The following is a 17,109-nucleotide window of genomic DNA, read 5'->3' as shown; positions in this document are numbered from 1 at the left end:
TAAATAGAGCAAGAACCTCTTTTTTTTTCTTCTTCTTCCTGTGACTTCCCTTTCATTTAAATGGGAAAACATACATTTCAAAGACATTCAATAGGGGCGTTGACGTCTCCGGGCTCAATCACAATGTCCCCATTGTGGCTAGAGGACTCCCTGGCCTTTATGCTCGGGTTATAAAAATTTGGTCTGAGCCCAAAGTCTGGCTTTAATAGAATATTTTAATTTTGTTTAATGAATATTATTTTAAGTCTATTTGGCAGTTCAAAAATGTGTTCTTTTATTTTCAAATTAAGCTTTATCCATGACCTGTGCTTTCTTGGGGTTGCGGGTGCAGCGTGCAGTTGGGGTGATAATGACACAAGCTACCATTTATTGAGTGCTTACTATGTGCCAAACGCCCTGTGAATGTGTGCCACCTCATTTAACATGCACAGCCTTTCCAGGAACAGCGACTGTGCCCAGAGGTGGCAGGGCTAAGGCACCGTCAGTGGCCAAAATTCACACCAGCTCTGTCTGAGTCTGGGGCCTGTGCTCTCAACCACAGCCCACACTCTCTCCACATGAATCGGCCATTACCAGGCACCTCCCTGGTCTCGAATGCAGTGCTTTGTCACCTTTACAGCTGGCTTATTAAATGCAGACAAGCAGGACCACAACACAGAGCCTCTCAAGGTGAGATCTTTACATTTTCACCACAGCTGATGGCAAAGACCCTCATTATCAGTATCATGCCCCATTTTACAGATTAAGAAACTGAGGCACAATGAGCTAAGTCATTAACCTCAGGCCACAGAGCTTGTGATTTGTGACCATAGCAGGATTGGCTGTGGTCATCGTTCAAGCTCCACCCACTCTTGGGACAAACACTTCGCCACACTAACTTAATCTCCACAGAAAGGAGCTTTTTAATCCTTGTGCAACTGGGGACAGTGACAGGTGGGTAAATGCCATGAGGCAACATCAACCCCACCAGCCCATAGTTTCTGCTCCCAATCTCCACTATGCTTAATAATATGTATTTAATATTAGTTATATTATTAAATCTTATATTATATAATTATTATATTTATCATATATCATATAATTATATTAATCTAATTAACACACACATATATAACCAGCAAGGCTCCCATTTGGGGAAGGCTGATTCTTCACATTGTACCACTTTCTAGAGAAGCAGAGACCAGCTGTCAGGGTATGTCTCATGGATGCCCAGTGCACTGTGGAGCACAGAAGCTGGTACACCACACTTGCTGAGCTGGGCTTCTTGGGATGAGCGTCTGCAGAGTTGCTTTATCGCTTATCCTCCGTCTTGCTGTGGGAGCAATAGAAAGCTCTGCTATGGTCTGGGAGCCATAGCAACACCTTCTGTCTGCGCCAGGACCATCAGGACCACGGCAGAGAGACGATTCAAGGACACTGGAGTCCTGTTCTTGTCCGTCTGTCTCCCTGATCCTAGACAGGGAAGTGTCACTAGGGAAAGGATAAGAACAAAGGCTCAGGAAACACAACATATCTTTGGGATGGTTTTTGAAATACTCAACACACGTCCTCTTTCCTGTCAGTGGAATCTAGCTTGTCATACTGCAACGGGCCAGGGGTCAACACAGTTTGTTCTCAAGGGCCACAGCCAGTGTGTCAGGCTCCATGGGTTGCATGGTATCTGTAGTAACAGTGAGGTTATCATAGTGTGGCTGCAGTTAGGGACAGCCAGCTGCTGGGTTGCAGGCTTCAACAGCCTCTTGCTCCAGACATGCCTTCGCTTCCACCGGGCAGGAGCCAAGGCTCTGTGAGTGTGGCATCCTCCTCCTCCTCCTCCTCTGAGCCCTCTATTCTGACTCGCCATGAATGCCCATAAAGCAACACAGGGGACTGACTTTAAAGTCTCCCTCTCCAGGGCCTACATGGAATCTGCCTGTTCTCAGGGCTCAGGATCAGAACTGGACGTAATTCTGGCTCTGGCACAGGCTATAGGACTCTGACCGTGCGTCTCCATCTGTAAAATGGAGATAATAACAGCCTACTCCATCCAGAGACAAAGCAAAATATTTCTTAAGTGTAGTGCCTGGCGTACAGCACATCTTCAATAAACGAGCAGTCGGCTGTTACCAATGACTCTGGCATTGGCAACATTTTTTTTTTTTAAAGTTAATTCACTGGAAAAAATATTGGGAAAAAAAAAAAGACAGACAAACTTTCCAAAGCAAGTTTTAAAAGTTACCCTGAGAGTCCCAAGGGGGTTAGAAAACACCCTGCCCTGGATCAAACCACTAGTCACCCTTCCTGTGCCTCTGCCTCCCAGGTCTGCATCTCTTTCCAGTACCAGTTTCCTCTTTGTTATGCCTGAGCACAACTGTGGAGACATTCCACCAGCTTCAGACATCTGCTGAGATTAAGACATCCTTCCCTCCATACCCCAGCCGCTAGTTTCTGGGGGTGGGGTTCAAGTCTCTTCAATAAGAGGAGAGCACACCTGAGCTCAGGATTTTCACAGACCGGAGGTGAATAATCTCCTCGGCTTCATTCTTTGTCATGGCTGGATGGGGCCAAAACTTGGACAACATGGCTACAAGTCACAACTTGTTTTGCCACTTGAGACCACGCATCCTGGCAGAGCAGCCAGTCGGAGCTTCCCCTTGCCTTCCCAGTGGTGAAAAAGGACAGAAGTACAAGATTCCCTCCTGCCCCCCAACCTCCTCACACACCCCTTCCCAACCAAGCGGGTCCTCAGACCTTTGCTGGAGAGATAAACGGAGCCAGGACATTCCTAACAAGTGTCGGCATACGTGTAAACAGCGCACAGCCGTACGAGCAAACACCCTCTTTGGGCTAACACCTTCTCTGTCTCTCAGAAAAGGTTTAATCCCGATGTGGAAATCCCATCAGCACCTGGGTTGGTACCAAATTCAGGGTCATGCAAACAGACACACTGCATGTGTATTTATTTCAGGAAGCCAAGGGTAAGGGCTTGTCTTCACACTGTGTGTCCCACATTTTAAAAAAAAATCACAGAAACAAAAAGAAAAATATGGGAAACAGTTAATACTTCAACCGCAACGTGAGCATGGCAAGAAAACTGACCAGGGGACCACAGGGCATTTTAGCCTCTGACTCCCACAGATCTGATCATCCAGAGGAGTTATCAGTGGTAACAGATGGGCCCCAAACCCAATTTTTCTCTAGAACAGTGAAAAAGTTCCAGAGGAGACCGCCATTCCAGACTCTGTCTCCTTTTACCACAGGATGTCTTTGCTGTTCCTCGGAGAACACAGACCAAGTCAAGAGCAGAAGGCCCCCCCCCAACCCCCATCCCTTTCTGTGTCCAATTCAACCAAACTCGTCTAACAGGCAGGAATTCGGACTTGGCCGGGGAGCGAGTGCCGGTGGTTTTGCCCTGTTTTGGTGACCTTCGGTGGCTTATGTATGCACTTCAAGCCCATGACCTAATACATGTTGGTTTGGCTTCTCTTCTCATCCTAGCAGCCTGTAAAAAGCTATGGAGAATTCCTCATGTTTTCTCATTTGGGTCAAGAAAATAAAATCGATATCTAAGTAACCCTCTTTAAAAATTTAAAGGCCTGTACAACCCCCAAACTATGGAGTGTTTGCACCTGAAAGGCGCTGTCTCTCAGAGCCTCTTAAAAGTTTGAGATCTGTTAACCACCTCCCCGAGAATTGGCTAAGAGAGACTTTTTTTTTCTTTTTTTTTTTTTTTTTTTTTTGACCTAAGTCGAACAATGACATTTAAAACTCACGTTAAAGCAATTACAGTGCAGAATCTGCCTGTGTTTTCCCCATTTCTTAAACAGAAGTGTGTATGTTTTCACATAGTTTCCTGCTGTGATTTTTCTTTCTTGGCAAACCCACGCCGTACCCTGAAACCCAAAGTATTCACGTTGCAGGGACAATAATGGTCGGAACAGATGCGGCCGTCTCTGCCATTTAATTTTTCTTTACAAAATTAAAATGTCTACTGGCTAAGGCATGGTATATTCCAGGTCTGAAAAAAACGCTGCTTAGGAGATGGGCGGAGAAATGACAGGAGCCCCACTGTAGAGGACTCAAGAAGTGTGTTCCTGCACACATAGGAGTCCAGAACCTCAGTCTTCGAGGGAAGGAGGGGTTGATTTTTTTTATCATTTCTCTTCCAATTATAATTCCCTAAGAGCTGTCTGCTCCCCGAATGACTGAACACCAGCAAATACGTGCTTGTCTCGGTTACACAGTCTGAGAATCCACAGACTTTTAAAAGTTAATTTTACTGGATATCCATCCAGACAGAAGGGGAAAGTTGGACGCTGTTGACATCACACACGGTTTATGGTACAGGCACGACACACTACGAATGGTGGATGACAGAATAGCTCCTAACCTCTGTTAAATTCTTCACACATTTTAAAAGATGTTTAAGTTGGCGCTATCTTACACTGACATTCCTGTTTTAAATTTCGGCGTAGATTGGAAAGCACAAATTCACATATCAAAACACCGGGAGCCGGCACATCTGCGTTGGAAGAGCGATATAATTTCAAGAAGGGAGTGAGCAGGAGGCTGTTGCCCTGTTTTCAGTAGGATAGGTGGGCTGAGGCCCTGTGTTCCTTACACCCCCTCTGCTTTCCTCACAAGGCTGCACCCCTCAGGCCCTACTGACCACAAGCCCTCCTGTCCCCACATTTGGGGCACTGATGGCATCCCTTGACATTCTAAGTGGTCAAGACGAACCGCTCCTGTTACCCGACTCTCGAGACCACCTGTTCCAAATTACTTTGTCCTCCAAATGTTTATAATTGAGCTCCAGGCCAGCACCCACCCGTAGCAATACAATACAGCGCCTTCCGGTAAAGCTGACCCAAGCTGTGCCTACCGTAAAGTCTAGGGCCTTCCTTCTGCCGGTAAATTTATTGACTCTTTTTAGGAACACAACTGGCCGGTGTTAATATAAAAGGGACAAATTAAATTAGCCCTCGTAAATAAACAGCCATTCTCCTTGACAGAACCAGGCCCAAAGTGCTGAACACAAATGCCGAGGTTTTCTATTCTTGTTTTCTAAATACCAAAAATGGTTCTCTTCTATTTAAAACAACAGGAAAAAAACCCAAACAAACAAAACAAAACCAAAAACAAAGGAGGAGGGAAAGGAGGAGAAGGAGGTAGAGGAGGAAGAAGAAGGAGAGGAAGAGGAAGAAACAAAAAAGTAACCAGGGCAGCTTCAGAAGATCACTTGTTCTGTGTATGTTCAGAATCATCCAAACTGAGCGTCTCCCTCCAAGGGCAGGGAGAGAAGGGATTTCGAAGGACAGGGGTGAGGCACTCACGGGGAACGGAGGGCTTGGGTTTCATCTGTGGCCTGTGTGAGTCATGTGCTCAGTGACTCAGTTTCCTCCCTCACGAGGCTGAGCTCTTAATAATAACACTCAGAGGACTCAGTGAAGAGATGCCAGAAAGATGGATGAGATGAGGTGACGGTTGTCCTCTGCATTTAAGTCCCGGATGTGTGGTGACTGGGTGTTCGTTTGTTTGTTTTTAACAATGTGTGTTTCTGTAAGAGAGTCTTAAATGTGGTCTATAAATGAGAAAAATGGCACTAATATTCACTGCCGTGAAAGCAAGAAGAAAAAGAACAGAGAACACACACACACACACACACACACACACACACACACACACACCTTCCTTCAGCTCAGGCAGGTATTTCCTAGCCCTGAATAACAGCTACAGAGAGTGGCTTCTGCGGGTCAACTATGGTGAGCCAAGCCAATCTGTAGCCACCAGTTGTCATTTCAAGCATTATCTCCATGGAGGATTTACCCTCCCTGGATTAGAAGGTGTTAGGCAAACACCATTAGGCCAGTACTGTCACCGGCAAATTCTCCACCAATTGTTGTCCCACCAGAAGTTTCTTTGTGTGTGTGTGTGTGTGTGTGTGTGGTGTGTGTGTGTGTGGTGTGTTTGGAACTCTTGAATGGCCACGGATGCAGAGGAGGAAGTGGAGTGCTCACAGAGACTGAGTCTGGAATCAGGAAGAGTGTTGGGACTGACGGAGGAATGAGAGAGTGTGTGTGTTCTGTCAACAAGCCATGTTTTCTCAACTCGAGGGTTAAGCCTCTGTAAAGGGTTCCTTCTGGGCAAACGCCTTCAACTCCTTATTCAGAACAAATAGCAAGAAAAATGTTTCCTGCCCACCGCAGAACTCACTCAGTCTTGGTGACAGGCAGAAAGTGTGGCTTCTAGGAGTGACTCTCAGCCCCTCTTCCCGAAACCTCAAGATCAGGGGACCCACGAAACTAAGCAATCCTCCCCCTTCAAAAGCCTCTGGGAAGGAAATTCTCTCTCTTAAGGAATTTCTGTCAGGGCCCACAGTCTCCCTTTTGTATCTGGTGCCCAGGTGAGAGGCAGGTAAATGTATCCCTGACCACGTGACAGGAAGCAGGTCCTTTATCCCAGCCTTTGCACACAGACACACCACACCACACACACACACATGCCTCAGGGCTTTGGACACTGCCTGAAAGCTAGACTGAGCATCCATCATGGGCAGAAGGCCTGCCCAGCAAGGACCAGCCCCTGCCTCAACTCCAGCTCCCAACCATTCTCTTAGATGCAGGGGCTTCAGCAGCTGACCCAGCTGAGCAAGACCTCTTCCTTCCCTTCCTTTTCTGACAGCTATTGCCTGTCTCTCTGCCCAGAAAGGCATCTGTTGTGGGCCACCCCGGAACTCCACTCGCTCTCAGTGAAAGCCTGTGCTTTTACTATACGACAAGTTTATTGCTGACTTAATGAGCTTCAAAAGGGGCATCGCAGCTGAGGACACCCTACACACATCTGGTGATGGTGGTGGGGTCAGAGAGAGAGAGTTCTCATCCTGAGCCTGGCTCGAGCTGGTGACAGTTGGACGCCTGGCTGCTTAGTTTTGGTCTCCTGCTCCCGACACAAATTATCTTTGGGAAAATAGCTGAAAAAATAAGGAAATGGTTTCTTCTTTGTGAAGGATGGAGTCATCTTGTCTTGGGGGAACCAAAAGACATCTTAAGTGGACGTGCCTGGACTATGTATATGATTTTTCAAACTGCCAGAGTCTCCACAGCGTATTCAACCCAATTCTGAAAGTGGCCGGCTACGCCGCAGACACGTTTTACTGTGGGCTTTTCCACTCTCCACAGCAGCTAGCATTTTATCAATTTATCCATCTGGAACAAGACTCAAAATCTCTTACACACGATTTAAAGCGGCAGGCTTCGGCATTTTGGAGGCACAGTGCTATGGGTGGTCCCCCACCCCAAATGCTAATCCTGTAACAGGTCAGCAAATCATGTCTCTTTATGGTATGTTTAACCCAACACAACAGCCACAAAAAGATGCCAGAACTTAAGTCATTTAAAACAGTGCTTAAATATATTTATGGCAATCAAGGCACGCATCTTTAAATTTTTACTTCACATTGTTTAGTTATCTGACACTAGGAAAACAATTTATGTGTTTATGAGTTATTTTTATATACTTGGGTGCAGCTTTACACAAGCGCTCCAAGTCACGGGAAGAAAATAGCAGCAATTCTTTGAAGATAAAACAGTTTATCGAGTTGTGAACTAACATACAAGGGGCATAGGGACCGAAAAACTAGTTTAACACACACACACCCCACCTCAGATCCTCTTAGATCTATCCACACATCGGTTTTTTTCCCTACAACTGCAAATTTTCAAGTTTCAAATTCCAACTCATTATTATACTCAGTCACAAACAAGATTCAAAACATTATCATTTCTCACATAAATAGCTCATTAACCTTCCCCAGTCTGAAGATGTCTAAAGACAGGGAAATATTAGGCTTAAGGGGCTTACGGATCCTGGAGAGAAGCGGGAAGGGGAGGGCATTTCTTGAGTAAAACTGAAGAATGATCCTTTGAGAAGGATTATTTTGAGAAGTCCCAGCCTTGGTCCCCATGAACAACTGTGTATGTTGGGGTCTAACACACCTACGAGGGCTGGTGTCTCTCCTACGTTGACCCATGCTCTGGTCATATAAAAGTCTTTCATCAAGGGCTTGTGGAATTAATAGAATCGGCTTCAAATACAACCACTGTCCCCAGTTATAGTTTCCTCGGGGCAGGAGCTCCTTGACTCAGACATAATTCAAATGCTTCCCTGGTGTTTGTAAATCCTAGTACTTTCCCTCACTTCGTTAAACCTTCCCACCAGGAGTGATTTCTATACCTCGCATGACATATTAATATATATAACATCGCTTATATATTACATATTCTTAAAGTCGTTAAAAGTTATGAAGCATTTCGGATGGTGGCGGGAAGAGGGAGGAGGGATAGGCGGTAGCGTCTGCCTTGCTTTTTCCGCAGGCAAGGAGCGAGGGCTGTCAAGTCTGAGCCCTGGGATGGCTTTGGGGGCCGTATGAACCTTGCATGAAAATCTCGAATTTAACTGCCGAGCAAAGCACTTTGAGGCTTTAGCGATGGGATACTTCTCCCAGTCACTCATGCTTCCTTAATCTCCTTGAGCTTGAGAGCTGTTTGAAATGCACTGAAGCAGCTAGGGCCAGTCCACAGCTGCCTTAGCTAAAGTAACTCCAGTCTGCGCGCTCTCCCCTTTCTACGAAATCCAGTCTAAGCGCCTTGATGGAAAGTTGTGTTAAGTTTCAGCTCCAATGTGAAATCCCTGAGCTGGACCAGTGAGGGCTTCAAGATAGTACAGACTTTTCAAAAGAAAATCGGCGTAGGGGGAGGCTGGGCCACGGGCCCCAAGTTCCAGCGGGTTGCCCCGCTCCTCGACCACCCCACCAGCCCAGCCTCGGGCATCAGCTTGTCTCTGGGATTTTTGGGGGTAGAATCCGAGTCTCCTTCGAGGCCAGGCAACTAACCAACGTAGAGACCCGGTCGCGTCCTGCACTTGTCCGGCGCACTGGAGTTGCCAACTTCAGTCACTGCGCCCCGCACCCCCCTCACCTGGAACACGAGGGGGAAACTGAGGCCCTGAGACCCAAAGGGCTCTCGAGACTAGCTCTGCCTTCGGCGGCCGGGTCTCCACTCCTTTAGTGTCTACGGGGTCCCCGGGAGGCGCGATCCCGCCCCGCGTCCCCGAGCGCGGTACTCACCCGCGCAGTGCAGAGGTGTCCCGAGCGGGCCGGGCCCGGGGATGGCACGCGGAGCGAATGTCGCTGGGCTGCGGCGGCCTCCTGTGCGGGGGACCGGCACCCTGTCCGGGCCGCGGGTCTCCTGCGCCCCCGCCGGGCCGCGCCGTGCGTGGGGGCCGCGGGGCGCGGCGCTGGCTCCGGGCGGGGACTCGGCCCTGCAGTGCGCGCTGCTCTCGCTGCCGCCGCTGCGCTCCCGGAGGAGGGACGCGCCGGCCTCCTCCCTGCGGCGACGCCCACGCCGCCTCCCGGCCCCGCAGCGTCCTCACCGCGGCCAGGCGCGGCCCCAGAGAGTCAGCAGCGCAGACGGGGACAGCACACAGGCATTCATCCATCCATCATCCACCCACCCCTCATCCATCCGTCCGTCCATCTATCTATGCATCCATCCATCCATCCACTCCACTGTCCGTGCCGGGTCAACTGCTTCACTAGAACAAGACCAACTCGTTTTCTGTCGTCCTGGAACTTTGCATCCACGCTAAGAGTGGGAATCACGAACAAAGAATTCAGGGAAGGGCAGCTGGAGAAAGTTGTAAATACTGAAGAGGGGAAAAGAGGGGCTTGTGGGTGGTGGGGCAGCAGAGCAGAGCAGTCCAGGAAGAGGTTTCTGAGGTGTCACCTCAATTACAGGAAAGTGTGAGGGTGAGGGTGAGTGTGTGTATCAGGCCAGAGGTCAACTGTCAGTAGTTTCTCTCTCTCTCTCTCTCTCTCTCTCTCTCTCTCTCTCTCTCTCTCTCTCCCTCTCTCCCTCTCTCCCTCTCTCCCTCTCTCCCTCTCTCCCTCTCTTTCTCTCTCTCTGAAGATGGAGGGTTTCAATTCAGCCAGAGTGGCTGGTCCGCACACTCCAGGGATCCTCCTGCCTCTGCCTCTGCCTCTGCCTCTGCCTCTGCCTCTGCCTCTGCCTCTGCCTCTGCCTCTGCCTCTGCCTCTGCCTCTGCCTCTGCCTCTGCCTCTGCCTCTGCCTCTGCCTCTGCCTCTGCCTCTGCCTCTGCCTCTGCCTCTGCCTCTGCCTCTGCCTCTGCCTCTGCCTCTGCCTCTGCCTCTGCCTCTGCCTCTGCCTCTGCCTCTGCCTCTGCCTCTGCCTCTGCCTCTGCCTCTGCCTCTGCCTCTGCCTCTGCCTCTGCCTCTGCCTCTGCCTCTGCCTCTGCCTCTGCCTCTGCCTCTGCCTCTGCCTCTGCCTCTGCCTCTGCCTCTGCCTCTATTGCCTTAAGTAGCATTTTCTGTAGCTACTGGGGATCTGAACTCAAGTCCTCCTGCTACCGTGGCACTTTAATGGCTGTTCTAAACCCCAGCCCCAGTGACTCCATATAGGGGCTCAGCTGGCTTCAGATTACTACTGTTGCTGCTCAGATACCTGGGACGTCAGGTGTCTCCACCAAGTCAGGCTTTGGGCCCCTTATGAGTCCCTGATGGAAAGCTAGAAATGGGCTTCAGCTGGACTCCAGTGGTGAAAGATCTATTCCAAGTTTACAAACACCAGCTTCTTTTGGCTTCTAGCCATGCTCGGTATAGATTAGGTGACTCTGAACTCTTGACTTTCTTGTTCCAGAAGCTGCCGCTCTAGAGGATCTGACGCCCTCTGCTGGCCTCTGTAGGCACTGCACCCACATGCGCAACTCCGCCCCGCCCCCCTGAAAATAAAATTAGGGGCTCTGCAGTGAAGGGTCCTGTTACTCTTGCAGAAGACCCTGGTTAAGTTCTCAGCACTCACATGGCAGCTAATAACTGTCCTAACCAGGCCTGCACATTGTACACAGACATACGTGCAGGCAGAACACTCATGCACAAAAATAAAATCAAATCAGAACCAGTTGTGAATTCTTTCCTTAATTTAGAGGAATATTCACCTATGTGTCTAATTTTGCACTTAGGGTAATTCTTTAAAAGGGGCCCCAAACTGTAGATGGGTCAGGCCCTGGCATTCCTGGCTCCATCTTCAGTCTTATTTTATTTCCTTCCTCCACAGACACCGTACCAGAGAAGATACCTACAGTTGGCATGACTGTTCCCACTCAGTGAGGAGGGACTGGGTATCTCCAGGCATCACAACGACTCTTCTGCCTTTTAGAATCAGAATGGACATCTGCTCTTGGTCTTGAATCTCTCATCCAGAGCTCAGAGGCGAGACTCTTGTTATGTGTTATTAGTGTGTGAATGCTTGAAGCTCACACCACCAAAGCACCTCCTGCCGAGGCTGTGGCTGCCCCCAGCCATGTTTCGCACATTACCTTCCCCACGGGGTCCTCTCAGAAAGCACAGCCATGTCCTCCCTTGAGAGTCTCGGTTCCCCTAACAGGGCTTTGTCTTGGCCCCTGAACCTTGCTTTGTTTTCTTATAAACAAACAAACAAAAACCAAAAATGTTTTGTTTTAAAGGTTTTTGTTTTGAAAAAAACCCAGAGTGAAGGGCTGGGACTGGGGCTCAGCTGGTGACGTGCTACAGTGACAGCATAAGGAGTGAGTCTGGGTCCCCAGCATCCTGGTCAATAACTGGGCACCATGGGCTGCTCATGCATGTAATTCCAGAGCTGGAGAAGCAGGGACAGGAGGATCCCTGAGGCTCACTTGTCAGGCAGCCTAGCCTGATCAATGAGCCCCAGGTTCAGTGGGAGATGTCTCTCTCCTAAAAATAAGGTAGAGAGTGATTGAATGTGTCATTCACCGTTAAACTCTGGCATACACATGCACATGTGCACACACATGCACACACGTGCACACACGTGCACACACATACATGCATACCACAGTTAGATGAGGATAGGCTGGAATAGGACATATCACATGAACCAGCATGTTGAGTGCAGGTCTCACACTCCCAGATTCAAGCAATCCCAGAGTGAAAGCATTCGGAGAAAAAGGATTTCATCTGTACACACATTTCCACTTGTGGTGCGAGGACGGAACACCTGGTGTCACAGCAGGCAGTTGTATGTCCCCAGCCTCAGGCTCAGACACTTTTTTCTTGTCATGATTCCCCAAGAAATACAACACAGCAATGATTTCCATCTCTTCTGATCACATTGGGTGCTCAAATAATCTAGATTTCATAGGGCATGATGGGGTGTCCAAGACTCTATGCAAATGTTACTCCATTTTACTAGTCACCTGCATATGTAGACACATACACATATGCTATATGTAAAAGCACATGCTATATACAAAACTACATACACATATGCACGCATAGACCATGGACAAATCATACACTATATACATGCACACATATATTTACACAATACAGACATATACATATATACACTACACATACATATCAATACACATGAACACATATACCATATATACACATAGACTGTATACATACATATGCTATATAACACATATACTATATATAAACATACACACATGCACACATATACCATACATATACTATGTACACAATATACATATTATATACACACATAAACAATGCACACATGTACTATATATACACACACCATATACTCATACACACATGCTATATACACATATATACTAAATACACATATGCTATATACATACACACTGATATTATATACATATATATTATATACACACCTATAAACAAAGTATATACACACACACACACACAGAACCAGGATATGAAATGTTCCTTTCTCTGTGGACTGTGTGAGGGAGTCTTGGATATCTCATAACTCAATGTGAGTTAACGTATCCCATACCAGAATGGCCTGTTATCTCCCTGCAGCGTCATCAGCCCCTGAGGTGTAGACTGGAGGCAGGTGTTTATTAGCTTCATTTCTCTTTCTCTCAGGGCAGCAGTCTCAGGGCTGGTACCCATTAGTATCTCCAGGGGACCTTTTAAATCTCCACCCCATGCCAATTAACCCAGCCTCTCTGGGGACAGGACTGGGAACTAGCACTTTCCAAAGCTCCTGGGTCATTTCTACAATCAACACAGAGGGAATCCTAGTCTTTGAGAAGCTCCGATTGGAAGCCATCCCCCAGCCTTTGGCCTCAAGTTTTAATCAGCAAGTGCTAGGCCACCGGGCAGGCTCTTAGGATGCCTTCCTTACATGTGTGCCTTGGAACAGTGTCCCAGCCCCTTCCCAGTCAGTGTACATGGGAGACCAGATGGACTGTGAAAACCATGGGCACACTGTATCTTACATACATGTGCATCCTACATACATGTATGTACTCCATATCCTACTTCCTATACCCCACACACACACTCACACACATGCATACTTTATATCCTATACACAGGAACATCCTACAACACACATGTGTACTTTCAATGCAGAACTAGTCCCCATTTCCACACACATTCCTTTCTCACCCACAAGATGTCGTCTGGGAAGAAAGCCCTCCATTTTTCAAGGTTCTCACAGACTTTCATTCTTTTCAGAAAGAATCTGAGGCAGCAGTAATGACGGCAGATTTAAGAAAAGGAGGTGGCCACGAAACACTGGGAAGGAAAGGAAGTCATGGGTGAGGTTTTCACACAGTACACGGGGAGGTTTGGGTGCTTGTCAGCAGAGAACTGAGAATTAGCTGTGAGCTTCCTGGCTGCCAATGCAAACTGGAAAGTGTGCTCAGTCACATCGGCATTTCTCCGATTTAAAAGGACATGCGCAAAGAAAAGGAACTGAGGTCCCGGCTCCTGCGTCATCCTCCCCTCTGTGGGAATTGTGAAGGGCCTTGAAGGAGCCCCCACACCTCCAAAAGCTCTCCGGTGTCAAAATCAAAAGTAATCATTTCAGAGCCGTTCACTGTGTAGATGACAGCCACAAACCAAGCTGCTTGGCAAATCAGGCCTTTGGCTGACACTCATCAAGGAGGGTGACCCGGGGGTCCTCACAGATGCAGAAACATGCTGCAACACCAGACCAGGGGGCTTGTTACACACAGCTGGAACACACACAAAAAATTCCCTTACCAGGAGGGGAAAAAAAGAGGCCTAGGGAGATGCTTGCAAGACTGTGCCTACTGGGCCGTGGGATGAGCTGAGTTTGGATCCCCAGAACCCACATAAAGCCAGACATGGGAACACACATCTGTAATCTCAGTGGTCCTGTGTGAGGCTGGAGGCCGGGAAAGAAAGATCCCTGGACATGCAGGATCCAACCAGCCTGGGTCTACCTAGCGACAAACCAGGAAGGCACTTGGGCTCCTTCTCACAGGAGGTGGGGTGGGGTGGGGTGGGGTGGGGGTGGGACTCAAAGTTTTCCAAACTCAAGAAGGCAAATGCAGGCCTGTTTCATTCCCAGCAACCCTCCGGTGAGCAGCCACCAGAGCCTGTCTGCTTCTAACACACACCAGCCACACAAGGCACAGCTTTATGAAGTAGCAGCAAAAATAATTTTATGGTTGGGGGTCACCACAACATAAGGAACTGTGTTAAAACTGTGTTCACAGCATTAGGAAGGTTGAGACCCACCGGCCTAAGGCATGTGTAAATAAGTCTTCTTGCCTTCTGCCTTTCGCCCATGAAGACAACCATAGGATACAACAGCGAGGCGCCATCTTGGTGGCAGAGAGCAGACCAGATTTTGAACCTTGATCTTCAACTCCCCAGCCTTTAAACACTGAGGGGTAAGTTTCTCCTTTATGTAAAATACCCAGTGTCTGGTATTTTGTGATATCAGAACAAATGGACTGAGGCAGCATTTAATGTGTCATTTCTAGGTTAGGAGATAGTTTGAGGGTTGGGCCAACACAGTATATTTCATAATTTTTCTGTTAGAAACTATGGTAAAAGCCGGGCGGTGGTGGCACACGCCTGTAATCCCAGCACTTGGGAGGCAGAGGCAGGCGGATTTCTGAGTTCGAGGCCAGCCTGGTCTACAGAGTGAGTTTCAGGACAGCCAGGGCTATACAGAGAAAACCCTGTCTTGAAAAAAAAAAAAGAAAGAAAGAAAGAAAGAAAGAAAGAAAGAAAGAAAGAAAGAAGCTATGGCAAATTAGTGAATTACTGGAATTTTGTGGCCTTTAGGAGACGGGGCCTGATAGGGCTGTAGGTTATCAGGGATCACCCTCAAAGGGGTTTGCGGAACCCCCAGATCTTCCTCTTTCTGTCTCTGCTGCCTGGATTCACTTCACTCCGGTTTTGATGCGTTCTCCAGTGGCCCCAAATGTAACCAATCCAGAACTATGAGGTACAGTGAACCTTTTTTTCTATACATTGATTGCGTTGGGAGTTTTGTTACACTAATAGTGAGTCTCGTGAGATAAATCCCAGCAGGCTCTCTCCATCGGGTCAGGGCAGGCTGTCTTCCTCCCGTTAACCCTCAAAGATTTCTACCCTTCTTTTCCTCCTCCTTGACTCTTCCTTCAGAGACTTGCAGCTTTTACTTTCATTTTCTCTGGTCAGAATTCCGAGATTTCCACTGTCTTCATTTGCATTCTTCTCTCTTGCGTTTAGCCACAAAGAAACATCTTCACCGTTGAATGGAGCCAACTAGCTGTGGGGGTGTGTCTATGAAATGGACTGCTTAGGACCCAACCCCATGTGCCTCATTCTCTAAGCACACCCGCTCCCCCAGTTCACTGAGCACTCCCCCCACTCTCTGAGCCCTCCCTCCACTCACTGAGCCCTCCTCCCACTCACTGAGCCCTCCCTCCACTCACTGAGCACTCCCCCAACTCTGAACAATCCTGCACTCCTGAAGACACTTTGAGTCCCTGAGGAGAGCACAGGAGTGCCTCAAGCCAGAGGTCTAGAGACCTGGGGATGATGACATTCACATAGAGGTGTGGTGTAGCACAAAGAAGAGTCTTCTTAGCTAAGTGGACCAGTGTAGCTCCTGCCTAAGCCAGTACTTATTAGATCTGTTCTCACTCAGTCCCAGGCTTGTGTAAGGGAGAAGATGAGCCTCAGGCTGTGAGCTGCCCCGCCCAGAGCCATCTGCTACCTGACCTCCAGTTCTCAGGCATCAGGCTTAGCTCATCTCAATGAGCTCCAGAGGCCTGCTCTGGCCTCTGCCTCTGGGCAGGATGACAGATGTCCCTGTGGTCTTGAGAGTTCCACCCCAGGTGACTGCCAATCCCTCTTCAGAATCCCTGAGGCCTGTACCATGTACCCCTGTCACAGTCTGATGACAGCTTAGTCTCTTCTCAGAACAAGGCCTCTAACCTCATCCACCAAAAGTACTTAACAGGAAAGCTGGACACTGATAGGAAGGATGGATGGATGGATGGATGGACACATGTTCCCACCTCACGCCAGACATGAAAATACGTTCCTAATGGATGACAGACTTACAAAGATGTTCAAAAACCAAGCTAAATCTGGAGAAAAATTAGTGTAACCTTGGGGTAGAAAGATTATTAAAACTTGATCTCTGGCTGCACAGAGAGAGAGAGAGAGAGAGAGAGAGAGAGAGAGAGAGACAGAGAGAGACAGAGAGAATAAGAAAATATAAACCATGGAAGAAAATATCAAAACTTAATGTTTTTGTTTCAAAAGTTGAAACTGAAAAGCTGAAAGGCTATGGAAGGACAGACAGACACGTCTGGACAGAAAGACCAGAAAGGGGGCTCCCTATGCATACAGCAAGACTTCCAAAGCTCCAGCGTAGGAACATACATCTCCCAACTGAAGACCAAATTGGCATACATTTTGAACCATGGGTTGGGGTGATGGCTCAGTGAGTAAGAGCGTTTGCTGCCTGAGTTCAAACCCCTGACACTCATGTAAAAAAGACAGGCCTGTCAGAGTGAGCCTGCAACACAAGACTCTGGAGGGTAGAGATGGGAAGATGGGACGATCCTGAAGGCTTGCCGGCAGCCAACATGTCTCGAGGTTCAGTAAGAGACTGTCTAGAGGATAAAGCAGGTGATGAGAGAGGGGGAAATCTCATATCCACCCCATGCACATGCTCATGGGCACGCACATGCTCGCAGCACGCACCTGCTATTAGACGCATGCGGAGAACTGAATTCAGCCCTCACGCTTACACGCATCACCGAGAGCCATTTCCACAGCTCGCCACTGGCTCTCGTGGT

At 48.3% G+C, this 17,109-nt stretch overlaps 1 protein-coding gene across 1 annotated transcript in view; it reads right to left on the bottom strand.

The window, feature by feature from the left end:
* Eya2 (EYA transcriptional coactivator and phosphatase 2) overlaps positions 1 to 9,261 on the bottom strand; it is a 164,492-nt gene extending 155,231 nt beyond the window's left edge. Inside the window, exon 1 of the mRNA XM_034496514.2 lies at positions 9,104 to 9,261. The gene's annotated coding sequence lies outside the window, so the exon portion shown is untranslated. The remainder of the gene's footprint in view (positions 1 to 9,103) is intronic.
* Between the last annotated feature and the right edge of the window lie 7,848 nt (positions 9,262 to 17,109).

This window comes from Arvicanthis niloticus, chromosome 2 (genome assembly GCF_011762505.2).
Source record: "Arvicanthis niloticus isolate mArvNil1 chromosome 2, mArvNil1.pat.X, whole genome shotgun sequence".
Classification (NCBI taxonomy): Eukaryota; Metazoa; Chordata; class Mammalia; order Rodentia; family Muridae; genus Arvicanthis; species Arvicanthis niloticus.
The sequence above is the reverse complement of the archived record's forward strand: the minus strand, read 5'-3'. Positions and strand labels throughout refer to the sequence as shown.